Below are 12,954 nucleotides of genomic sequence, written 5' to 3' on the forward strand. Positions count from 1 at the left end.
ATGCAGCAGGATGAAAGACATGTGGAAATAGACAACTACAGATGCGCGGCCCAGATTTGGTGGATCTGCAGTCACAAAGCTCCACTTTTTACGACATTTAAAAGTGATGGTTTTCTACTTTTTTATAGCGATTTAGGATTTCACGCTCTAGCTGTCATTAGTGAATATTGTGCCAGACAAGTGCATGTTGGATATCTCATGCAAGGATATGACAGCTATGCCTCTTATGTCATTAGAGTTTGCAAACTTTAGTTTGTTAACCACTGCGCCACCCGTCACACTCAGCATTTCACCTCTTACCTTCTGCTCATTAGAATTACTCCCTAAGGATAATTTTAACAAGTTAGACGTTTTTAAGAAGGGAAACTGCTCACTTGTTATCTCAAGTGCTGCTCATATCATCTGATCGAAGCAACAGTTCCGTGGGATGGACGAGGGAGGGCGAATCAAATGTTTAATCGATTTTGCATTAAAAGGGTTGACATGAGATGCTGCTGAAGCAAAACGCTATAAGACTCAAAGTAGCATTACGTGGATTCAGAAAAGTAAAATGTTTGCCCTCTGGGGCACAGGGGAAAAAAATAAATAGCTCGGCTACAATTAAACGAATAGAAGCAAAAAGTGCATTAGTGTTGCTCAGCATCGCAATGGACGACAGTATGTAACATTGTACTTTGATGGAAATATGCAAACCTGAAGAAAAAGAGTCCAGATGGGGGCAAAAGGTGAGGAATTGCCTCTTGTAGTTACATAATTGTCTTCTGCAAAAGGTACCAGACAACGGTCTCTTACACAACTCTATGTGAGATAGAATTTTGTCTTGACACAAATGGGTTACCTTACCTTAACTGATACAGAACACTCTCCAGGGAACGTTACCCCACAACGGGTAGTATGCTATGGGTGCCGGCTGTTGTTATTTTGAGGGTAAGGTATGATTTACATGGCCTGGGACAATTATGACAGTTATGATAATTATAAGTCACACAAGGTGGAGCAAGCTAGGGAGGGTCTGCTAAGCGACAGTATTTCAAAAGCAGTTTAAATCAAAGTGCACTTTCTGATATCCATCTTATTTCTCTCAAACAGTTATTTAGTTAGTTATTTATTCATTTCAACTGACACTTTTCTCTGAAGCAGGAGTTTTTTTACAGGTATGAATTTAAGAAATTTTTGAGACCTCTTTAGGATGAATTAACGTGCAACTTCGACTCATTTACGTTTACATTTACAATTACATTTATTCATTCAGCAGAAGCTTTTCTCCGAAGTGACGTACATCTCACAGAAAACTCAATTTGTGCATTACATTAGGAGAAAGAGAGACATAGTTGCAGTCGTGTGATTCTTAAATATAGTTGGTTTGCTACTTTCACCAAAACTTTACCAGAATTTCAACCATTCCTAATCACCTTCCTAGTTTTTTTTTTTTTTTTTTTTGAGATACGTAAGGCGGGTCTGAGGTTTGAGTCCTGCTTGGGGTGCCTTGTGGTGGACTGGCATCCTGTCCTGGCTGTGTCCCTTTCCCCTCCAGCCTTGCGCCTTGCGTTTCCAGGTTAGGCTCCAGTTTGCCGCAACCCTGACTGGGAGAAGCGGATTCAGACAGTGTGTGTGTCTATAAACATTTAAGTTACATTGCAGGAGTGGCTGTGTAACGGATTGATCCGGGCATGATCTTAATGTTATAGTGCATGAATATTTATGCCTTACGTGAACTTAAGAGAAAATGAGCGAAGTGAGTCTGGAGCAAGTTTAGCAAGTTTATGTACAGTAGCAAGTTGATTTAAGATCTTGCTCAAAACTCTTATTTGTTTGCATTAAGGCACTGAAACAGTATGCATTGGAAGTGAAACAAAAAATGTTTAAAGATTTAGAGAATCCTGTTCCAAATAAGACAACTATGAGATCAAAAGTGCTTCCTTCTCAGGAGTATGGTTTCAGAGGATGCCCCCAGTCTAATCTTGTGTTGAACTGTTGTGTATAACAGTATTTAGGAAATAAGGACAAAATCTCTTGAGCTTTCCTTTCACATGGGAACAGAGTATAAGGAAGGTATACAAACTGCCCAAGTGTTTCAATAAACCTTTGAAACATTAATAGAAAATTAGTTATGAAATAACCTTTCATGTTGATAAGCCCTCAATTATATGTTACAGGTATATGAAAAGTATTAGTCAAATATTTTGAAGGGTTTAAAAAAATTATTGGAATCGAAGGTGTACAATATTACGTCTTGTTTTAATTGTTTCAGGAACAAAGCATGAAAATCACAAATATCCTACATAACACTGTAAAATACAATACAGTATATTTCTGAATATATGACAAAAGTGAAGACTAGTATCCTGATAATGATACATTTGAGAAAATGTAGCACTGAAGTATGGTATTACTGCATTAGATAAATTATGGAATTTACATATACAGGCTGGCATGTACAGTAGTATTTCAGAGATAACTGACCTCTGAAGCATGAAATGGGATTAAGCTTATTATACAGCTGTGAATTTGAATACTCTGTGAAAATATCTGGCAATGAATAAACTCACCTCCAATTACATGTTCAACTGTAACAGAACAAATTTTTTATTTCAGGACACCGAAGGGTGATTTTAGAAAGCACAGAAAGAATATTAATTGTACTAAAAATATCAGTAATAATGAAAGCATGGAACTTTGTCGTCGTTGGACTAAATGGCTGTTAAATAAAGCTTTTTTAGTAGCTCGTGGTGAAAACCTTAATACATATTATATCATTACAGTACACATACTGTGAACTGTTTAAGCAGTGACTAACCCGGGAAATATATATTCCCTGGCCATACTGGTTCTGAGATTACGACATTTTCATCACCCGGAGGGCGGTTGGTTAATCGCCTGTACAAGTATGCGTGTCTATCAATAAGTCCTTCTACAATTAAGCTGTTTAGATCTCCTCTGTAAGTTTATTTGTGTGTTACAGTTACATTCTTAGGTGTGAACTTTCTGCAACACAATTTTCTGCGATGTGTGTTTTTCAGTCACCTGCATGGTCCTATCACTATGGCTTTGAGCCACATGTCGGTGGGATGATGGGGAAAATATTTTTTTCATATCAACCTGTTCTCTCCTTAAAATGTGTTGTGTGCTCCTGAATATCTGGATTTATTCCAAATCCACTAGCCCAACAGACTCGTTGTGTTTAATTAGATTGATTGCTTTTTCCCCTAAACCTCTTCCTCCCACACACATGCATGCAAACAACCCCCTCTCGCCCCACACACACACACACACACACACACACACACACACACACACACACACCCAAGCTATATGTACGCTTGGATACAACAAAGACATTGAAAAGAGTTCTGAAGCAATACACAGATGGGAAATCTGCATACAGTGTTTGCTGTCCTGCAGGGTGCTGTAATTGAGCTTTGTTAAGCTGTCCATGGATCTTCAGCAGAAGCTGGGCTAGCGCATTCAGCTCCTCTGCACGTGTTTAAGCGTATCCTTTCGCTGATTGTTCTTTGGAACTCCCGCATAATAAGATTTAATTAGAAGGCACAATGGGCCGAGCGCTGTCTTTTATGGCACGATGAAAACTATCCACGCGAACATCAGGTCTGCAAAGCCCAGCACAGGAGTGGGGGAGTGCTCGTCCGATTTGCTTCTGGAGTCAACTGTCCACCGCGGTGTTCCACTGTCAAATCATGTAAACTCTTCACAGTACGGTTTCAATGTCAAGCCAAGTGAACCGCACTGAAAGTCTTTAGTCTCCTCTGGTGTGCAGCTAATTGGATTAGCTTTGAACGTGCATCCGGCCTGATTTAGCTTGAGCAACGGAGGAGCTCACTGGCCTATGACTAATTCCAATAGATAAAGATGACGCTGCTCAAAAAGCAGGATCAAGACCTGACTTTAAAATACCACAGAATGATAGTATATTCTTAAATCACTACCTTGGCCCTCAATTCAGTTTACAGTAAATTATAAAATCTTATTCTTAAGATGTAAGGCAATAAATGGCATTGCTCTGTTTTACAATGGTGAGCTTATTGATTCCATGATGTTTTCATTCATCGGATGCAGGTTACCTTATAGTACTTGTGATTAATATGATTTCAGCAGGAGGGTGTGCCTTTAGTTAAAGAGCAATAAAACTTTGGAACAGTCTGCCTCATGTTGTCAGGAACGCCCCATCTGTCTCAACCTTTAAAACCAGGCTTAAGACTCATCTGTTCACTTTGGTGTATCAGTTATGTCTGACATGATTCCTGTTTGCTGTATCTCTATTTGCTGTCTTTTCATAAAAAAATTCTCTAATCTTGTTATGCTGCCATTTGCTATCCCTCTCTTGTTCTGTTAAGCATTGTTCCCTTCTGACAAGACCAGCTGTGATACCAGCATTCCGTGTTGACAGAAGCTGATGACTGCATGCTATGGAGGATGAGACCAGCATATCAACTTATTAGCATGTATTGAGTCAAGAAATGTTATAAATATAGACATGCCCAAGATGGACCTGCAGGGGTATAGTTTTGTCTCTTGCCTTTCAGTTGTAATTTAATGTGTAACTAATTCCTTACGGAGGGAGCTGGTAGCAGAGTGGTTAGAACTGCTGCCTTTGAATTCAAAGGTTGCAGGTTTGATCTCCACCTCTAGCTATAGTGCTTGTGAGCAAGGTACTTACCCCAAAATTGCTCCAGTAAAAGCTACCTAGCTGTATAAATGAGTAAATAATTGTAGGTAGACTAACATTGTGCCATACAGAACTGAGGATGCTGGGTCAGCTGAACCCAAGTGCAGGATTGTTTGTCAGGAACCAAGGGGTGAGGTGAGTTCTTGTTGTTGAAGATGGGTGAAGAGTCAGTTGGTGAGAGTGAGAATCCATGGATGTGGTCAGGGGATAAGGTGAAGGGTTGAAAGCTGGAGAATGGAGACAGGAAGCAAGGGATGAGGAGGAGCAGGACATAGCACAGAGAACATTCTGCAAGGGAATGGGAGCTAAGGAGGGTCTTTTAAGGGTGCATGTATTGATTGGTGTCTGGTGCTTGACCTGTGTCACATGCTCTTGATTGTGATGCGGGCGTGGATGTGACACATTGTAAGTTGCTTTGGAGAAAAGTATCAGCTAAATTAATAAATGTAAATTCATCTCTTAGTCTTTTGTTTGGTGCTCTGCAGCACTATGTGTGAAGAGCTCTCTAGAAAAAGAAACTGAATTGAATTAAAATGTGTACAATAGCACAGAGGGAATGAAAGTATAGTAATCCTAGGATTTTATTTTGGGTGTCTCAGAGATATCATGCTTCATTATTCCTACTGTGACTGGTCAAAGTCCTGTAATTCACCATCGAGGTAATGACAGAGATACAGAACAATATGAGAACCACACACACACACACACACAGTCTGAAACTACTTGTCCCAAGTGGCGTCACGGCGAACCGGAGCCTAACCTGGCAACACAGGGCAAAGGGCTGAGGGGGAGGGGACACATCCAGAATGGGACACCAGTCCAACACAAGGCACCCCAAGCCGGACTCAAAGCCCAGACCCACCAGAGAGCAGGACCCGGCCAAGCCAGCTGCGTCGCCATGCCCCCCACACATGTGAACTAACGTGACTCAAAACATAAAGCAGACCTGCTCGTGAACAGGCCTATCTGGGAATCATAATAAACTACTCCTAATAATAGGAATGGTATTTTAATCACAGCAATGCATTTGCCAGCACCACCTTCTAGACACTGTGAAAAGTGAACAGGACCCATAAATAATCTGGCGGAAGAATGTCCTCCGAAACACACAGTTTGGCACACAACAGCAGTGTTAGAAGCATTCCACCACATAGAGATCAAGATAATTTAGTGCTTTCTTAGGCCTGTTTAACATTAAACATGAAACATAAGGCCCGAGAAATTACAAATGCTTCAACACACTGAGATAGACCTGGAAGAAATATGATTTTTAAAAAGAAAAAGTTGTGGGTGTTAATGTACTGGAACGGAAAGTACACAAGGAAACTGGCAACCTAAATGTGGTGCTCCATCTCTCGCCACCTTGAGCAAGTTTTATCTGGCTCCGTGATAGAACTTGTGTCAGTAATTGCGACCTGTATTTTATTTTTATATTTGTCCATGCTTATGTGTCCAAGGATTATTTCTTTGATCAGTTTGAACACACACCTGTCCATTTGTATTTATTGATTCATTCTTTTAACTTATGTTTTCCTCCAGAGCTGGCTACAGCATGAGGTTTGTGCTGTGAGCTTGCCGCTACTTTTACCCATTCGCACCGTCGGGTGATTTACACACACGCACACATTGTCTGAAACCGCTTGTCCTACGCGGGGTCGTGGCAAATCGGAGCCTAATCCAGCAACACAGGGCACAGGGCTGGAGGGGGAGGGGACGCACCCAGGACAGTCTGTCACAAGACACCCCAAGCAGGACTCGAACCCCAGGCCCACCAGAGAGCAGGTCCCAGATTTTCTATTTTCTAAATTTTTTACAGGAGCAATTCAGTGTAATTCCCTTGCTCCAGAGTAGTGCAGCAGGTGGTAGGACTGAACTCCATGTCTTTTATTTGTAAAGAAATGGCTCTAACCGCTATGCCACCTGCTGGCATGTATAACCCTGCCTCTCTGCATCTAGGACAGCTAATCACAAAACTGCTCAAAAAACTGAAAGCATCGTGTAAATTGCGGTTAGCTGTGAGGCAGAAAGCTTTTGTCTCTGCTCATCTTCACAGGTTCAGACTAGGTGCAACTGCTGAAACATTCAGATCCAGTGCCCATAGCTTCTGGTTACTGCCACGTGACACTGCTGTGACCGGAAATTATCAGCATATCCAAGTTACATGTAATTTTATGACATTGCTATTGTAACTACACACTTAGAACTTATTGACTGCACCATATAAACCACACTTAGAACTTCTATCACGCTTGTACTTGCATTAAGCTGTAGCTATTTCAAACACCATTACATATTACTCGCCATGCGTCATTATGACATCCTGTTGGTGAACAAGTGCCAGAAACCACCCAGTTCCTCTGAATACCAGCCAGCTGCCACTTGCTCACATGTGATGAAAAATAGATTGATCAGCCATCATTTGCATTCATTTTAAAACAAATATAGATGTATACATATCTTAGATAAGTGTGAGTTCAATAGGATCTTGTCCAGTCTATCTTGAAATCTCTATCCTCATCCATCTGTTATCATTGAATGCATTCCTCTTTATTTCATTGATTACTGTCATCTCAAATCTGTGATCACATTATATGTAAAAAATTCATATCATCCGTTATGGCTCTAGCTAAAAAGTACATTTCTGAATGTTCGAAAATGGCCTGAAAATGACATACAGTATAATCAGGCATGTTTTATTTGAGATGGATTATATTCACATATTGTAGGGGGTGCGGTGGCGCAGTGGGTTGGACCACGGTCCTGCTGTCCTGTGGGTCTGGGGTTCGAGTCTCGCTTGGGGTGCCTTGCGACGGACTGGCGTCCCGTCCTGGGTGTGTCCCCTCCCCCTCCGGCCTTACGCCCTGTGTTGCCGGGTAGGCTCCGGTTCCCCGTGACCCCGTATGGGACGAGCGGTTCTGAAAATGTGTGTGTGTGTGTGTATATTCACATATTTACCCTAACATATTACCAATATTTATGTTTTGGTGTCATTTTCATATATTTCCAAAAGTTCTGAAAATATTTCGCAATCACCACGGCCCTGCGGTAGGACCATGAATAGCGAGTGAGACCATTTTTCATCAGTATATAATTATAAGAATTGCAGTTCTCTTTTGTGTGATGCTTTGGTTATGAGTTATAGAGAAATGTTCCTAATCAAAGGATGCATAAGGTCACTTAAGGTCACATTACTGTCAGCTGTATTGCGCTACTGTACTGCGGGCACTCACAGCAATTTCATTTCTTTTGAAGAGCCACAAGCTCCAAACAAGCCCCTCCGGCACTGATGGAGAGCACGGACACGGAGTTCCAGCGTGTCCCCGACCCCCTGGGAGAAGGCTGCCGCTTTCGAAGAGAGGGCCAAAGATGGATGAGCGCGGAAAAAGCCAAGAAACTCCAGCGAGAGACAGCGCGACACGCCACGGAAAGGCAGGGGCCGACAGAGACGACGAGACCAAGAAGAATAATTCTCCACTTCATCGCACGCACAGACACACACACTCGGAGACAAACTGCTGCTTAGGTAACCCAGAAGCATCATCCCCAAGGTTCATTTTAAGATCTACAGGAGAATTTGTCAAAATCAAAAGTTCACTTTAGGCCACATTAAGCTGGAACAAAAACGAAACAACAATTTCAATGAAGTGAGACTTTTTAAAGATGTTACGAAAGCTTAGATGATAACACCACGTAGGTATTTTATTATCATCTTACTGGAATATAGCTATAAAAATACTACTTTTATAGCTGAGAGAAAGTTCTTTCCGAGAAGTAAAGTTCCCCAACAAGGAGCAGTCCCCAGAAAGCCTCAAAGAAACAAAAACACAGTTAATTGTGTTATGAACAAACTGTACACAGCCAGCTTTGTATCAAGAAAATAAGATTAGATTAGATGAGCTTCTTTTTTCCTGCAGGTACGAACCAGATGCTGACATGGAAACCAAAGCAGACGCTGAGAGGAAAAAGAAAAAAAAAAACAAAAAAATGTCTGTAAATGAGCACTGTGGGAAAATGTACATTTATTACACTTTCATTTCAAGGAGAGATCTGGATGCAGACATCTAAACGTTCCCCCTGCATCGCTGGTTTCATAACATCTCACTCGCTGCACTGCCGAAGACCAATCAGGTCTCCCTGTACTCTGCAATGTACCACAATTTTACTGGTACACAGAAGCAGTCCACACTCAAGATTGTATTCCATAACGACTATGGGGCATAAGATTAGTTAGTTAGTTATTAAGAATAATATGTCCCCCACTACACACACACACACACACACACACACTTTCCAAACCGCTCGTCCCATACAGGGTCACAGGGAACCGGAGCCTAACCCGGCAACTCAGGGCGTAAGGGGGAGGGGACACACCTAGGATGGAATGCCAGTCCGTCGCAAGGCACCCCCAGCGGGACTCGAACCCCAGACCCACCGGAGAGCAGGACTGTGGTCCAAAGGCACCCCAAGCGAGACTTGAATCCCAGACCCACCGGAGAGCAGGACTGTGGTCCAAAGGCACCCCAAGCGGGACTTGAATCCCAGACCCACCGGAGAGCAGGACCCGGTCCAACCCACTGCGCCACCGCACCCGCTGTCCCCCAATATTTGTGTATAATTCCTCTGACTACTGCTGCTAATCGGGTGGGACAGAGGACAGCACTGCTACCTCACAGCACCTGGTGCAGTTCCATGTGATTCTGATCGCTGCTCAGTCAATGGAGTTCACATGTTCCCCCCATGTCTGTAGGTGTCTCCTCTAGGTGCTCTGGTTTCCTCCCACAGTGCAAAGACTTGTGTTTCAGCTGAATTGACTAAATTGCTCATTCTGTGTGTGTGTGTGTGTGTGTGTGTGTCTAGCACTATAAGTCACCTTGGATAAAGGTGTCACCAACTATTACAAAGTATATGTTGTATATTGTTTTGGAGTTGTTTGGAGCACCTCCTGAATGTGAATATATTTTTGGTTCCCTCAGTATCTAACAAGCTGTTACGCTCTCATCTAGGTCGTGTCTGAATCCAGCGTCTTTTAGCAAATCTTTCATCGTTATCATCTAATTATTATTTAAATTTCAGTTAATGTTTATTTCACATTCAGTGTTGAGAGTCTGTGAAAAAAAAATTGAACTAGGGGCCAATGGACAGTGAAATGACTGGGACAGAGTAGAACATCTCAGCCAGAGTTTAGACTCTAATGAACTGGGTTCCAGTTGAAGATGCTCATTAATGCTGAGTGACCCTTTAAAGTTTCTGAATAGAAGAGAAAGTGTGCAAAAAGAAGACAGTTCACAGGTCTTCTACCGTGGTCTTAGATATGCTTCATACACATACAGTGTTCATCTTTAAATTTCTCGAGGCCTCTTTGTTACGTTTGCCCCGAAAAGTCGATTAATAAACAGATTTTGAACAGTTTAATGAAGTTTTTTTATTATTATTTCTGTGAATTTTTACACTCTGAACTATTTTCTGAGAACATTACATGGAAATGGAAGCATGATGGCGCAGCGAGTAGGGGTGCTGTCTAAGAGCCGGATCCACTTCGCCCAAGATCTCTCCAGCTCATTTACTGCGTAATTGTTCACGCATCGTAACTTCATAGCATCCCCTGATACAACCTTTATTCAGCCGCTACGCTGGCATTGTACTTGCTTATTTGTGTATCTTAGAATATTTAAAAAAAAATAAATAAATTGGTGGGAGGGTATCTGGATTTGTCTGTCCCATGTTTTATGCACCTCCTCGAACAATGAACCTTGGTGCAGCAAGTGGTAGGCAACAAATAGGTTTACTTGAGTCCCATGTCTGCAGCTGTGTCTCTTTCTCTTAATGTAATGCATAAATTGTGCTTTTGCTGAGATGTACGTCACTTTGGACAAAAGCGTCTGCTAAATGAATAAATGTAAATGTAAGAGTGCCTGGGCGGTGTGAGAGAATGTGGATTTGATCCCCATTCAGTCTGTGTGGAGTTTGTATGTTCTTCCAGGGTTTGTATGGGTTTGCTCTGGTTTCTTCCCACACTCCAAAGTTGTGTAGTTCAGGTGAATTTGTTACTCTACATTCCCCCTAGTGTGTGTGTGCCTAAACTGTGACACTTTGCAAGGACTTTCAATTTATCAGAAAGGTAAAGAGACATTGCCCAGAATAGCAGATTTTATACCTGAGGTTTATGGCATTGTTTGAGATCATATGACAGCTGTTGTTTCTAGATGTGGGTAACAGTAAAACTTTAATTCCCACACGTTTCCCCAGTTAAAAACAGTGTAGTGTCTCATATACAACTCCTGCATTAGCTTCAGTCTTTTTGTCATTGTGTTTGCATGATATTACGCAATAATTGGCTTTTTTATCAGTAGTTATTAATTACAACTAAAAAAAATTATTTAATTATTTGTCTTATAACTAAAGATGTGGCAATATTGCATATATTTTCTTTGTGAGCAAAAAAGACAAAAGTTGGCAGGAAGCAAAAAGTTTAATGGAAATATCAGTTACAATTGATGAACTTCAAATTTCAATTAAACTTAATTTTTCAATTAAGCTCAATGGAGAAAGATTTTTTTAAGAAATATAACTAATTTTTTGCCAAAATTATTAACATTAAAGCACCAAAAAAAAAAAACTCCCAGCAAGCAGGACTAATGACTGGGTATAAGGTGTTCGAATATAAACATAAATCATAAAAATAACATATCGCACAATCCTTAAAGCATTTCTAATAATATATGGAGAAAGTGGAAAACATCTGCAAATATTTACTTTGTTACCTGTCACTTTTATTGGAATATTCATATCTTTTTGCTCATTTGTGAGGCTGTACGCTTCACAGGAACAGTTCCAGGGTTCTTTACCTGAGCACCCCTGGGACCGGAACCAACAACCTTCTGGATACAAGTAAAAAAAATGAAATACTACAGTGCGTGTTCCACCTCTGCAAAGCAGAATCTTCATTTATTCCATCGGGATGGAATACAGCTGATTGATCCAAGGCTGAATAGTTTCGGGGCAAAACATCCGCAGCCCCGATGTCACAGACATGCTCTCTTGCTTGATCTTAATATATCACATAACTGATCAGTGAGTTATTGTGCAGAATTAATAGAGGGAATCCCGAAGCTGCTTTGAGAACTGAGTGTAACACCACTGAAGTCACCGATTGTGCCAGTTGTGCTCTCTGAGACACACGAGGGCTGAAGAAGCTTTACACAGAAACACACCTCCATCTAGAGGAGAAATGAAGTCTGCCTTGTTATTGTATAAATGTGGAAGGAGCTCTCGTGGGTGTTTTCAAACATGTGCATTTTATATTTATATTTTAATTTCTTGAACTGGCAGTATGTTTTATTCATCACGGTTCAGGTGAAGTAATAGACTGGTGTGTGCTCCAACCCATTAGTTGGGCTTGTTTAAATTTAGTCCACTGGAGGATAATGTGTAATGTGAAAAAATATTGCATCATTATTTTGCTGTAATAACTTGGACTTGTAACAAGGAGGTTGATGCTTTTAGAACTGCGAGGGTAATAACTCAGAAAGTAAATCAGAATTTATCAAATAAAAAAACACAGTTGTATAATGTTTAGGAAGGATGTGTCAGCTAAGCAATTATATAAGTAACTATGTCTGGGGCAGCAGGTGCCCTTGTTGTAACTGTAGCCTAGCAAGCAGGGTCGAACCCCACTCCCGCTGTACTACCCTTAACTGAGATACTTACTATGTATTAATATAGTATGAATAATTTGTTGTGCAAATGGAAAAAAATCGCTGTAAAGTTGATTATCTCCCATTATGAGTCACCTTGGACAAATACATCAGCTAAATAGAGGTTAGTAATACAAAACACAGCTTAAAAAAGATGGTAATTGGCATTATTTGTCAAACATTTCTGTTACAGCAGTACATTCATGGTTTTTTGAAAAACAACCACCTTATCAGCTTCAGTATGCAATAATTAATAAGACTGTCTGCAATGAGTTTAAGCATTAATCCATTTTTGCTTGCCCTTACTGCTTCAGAACAGTCTTCATAAATAATTTTGAGCACCTTAGACTCTTCGTGCCTCAGTACGCCGGGGATTCAACCACAATTAATCTGAGATCATCAGCATCCAGCGGCTTTTCAGCTGCATGCACCTTCGCTCTTTCAGTGGTCCTCATGAGTATTGACTCATCCGGGGAGCAGAGTCCAATTATCCTGGTGATGAACTATTTATATTATCCTCAAGGGAATAAAAAGCAGCGCTGGATGTACAGGATATTATAAAATGAGTTCAGAAAG

Source organism: Scleropages formosus, chromosome 1 (assembly GCF_900964775.1).
Source record: "Scleropages formosus chromosome 1, fSclFor1.1, whole genome shotgun sequence".
Lineage (NCBI taxonomy): Eukaryota > Metazoa > Chordata > Actinopteri > Osteoglossiformes > Osteoglossidae > Scleropages > Scleropages formosus.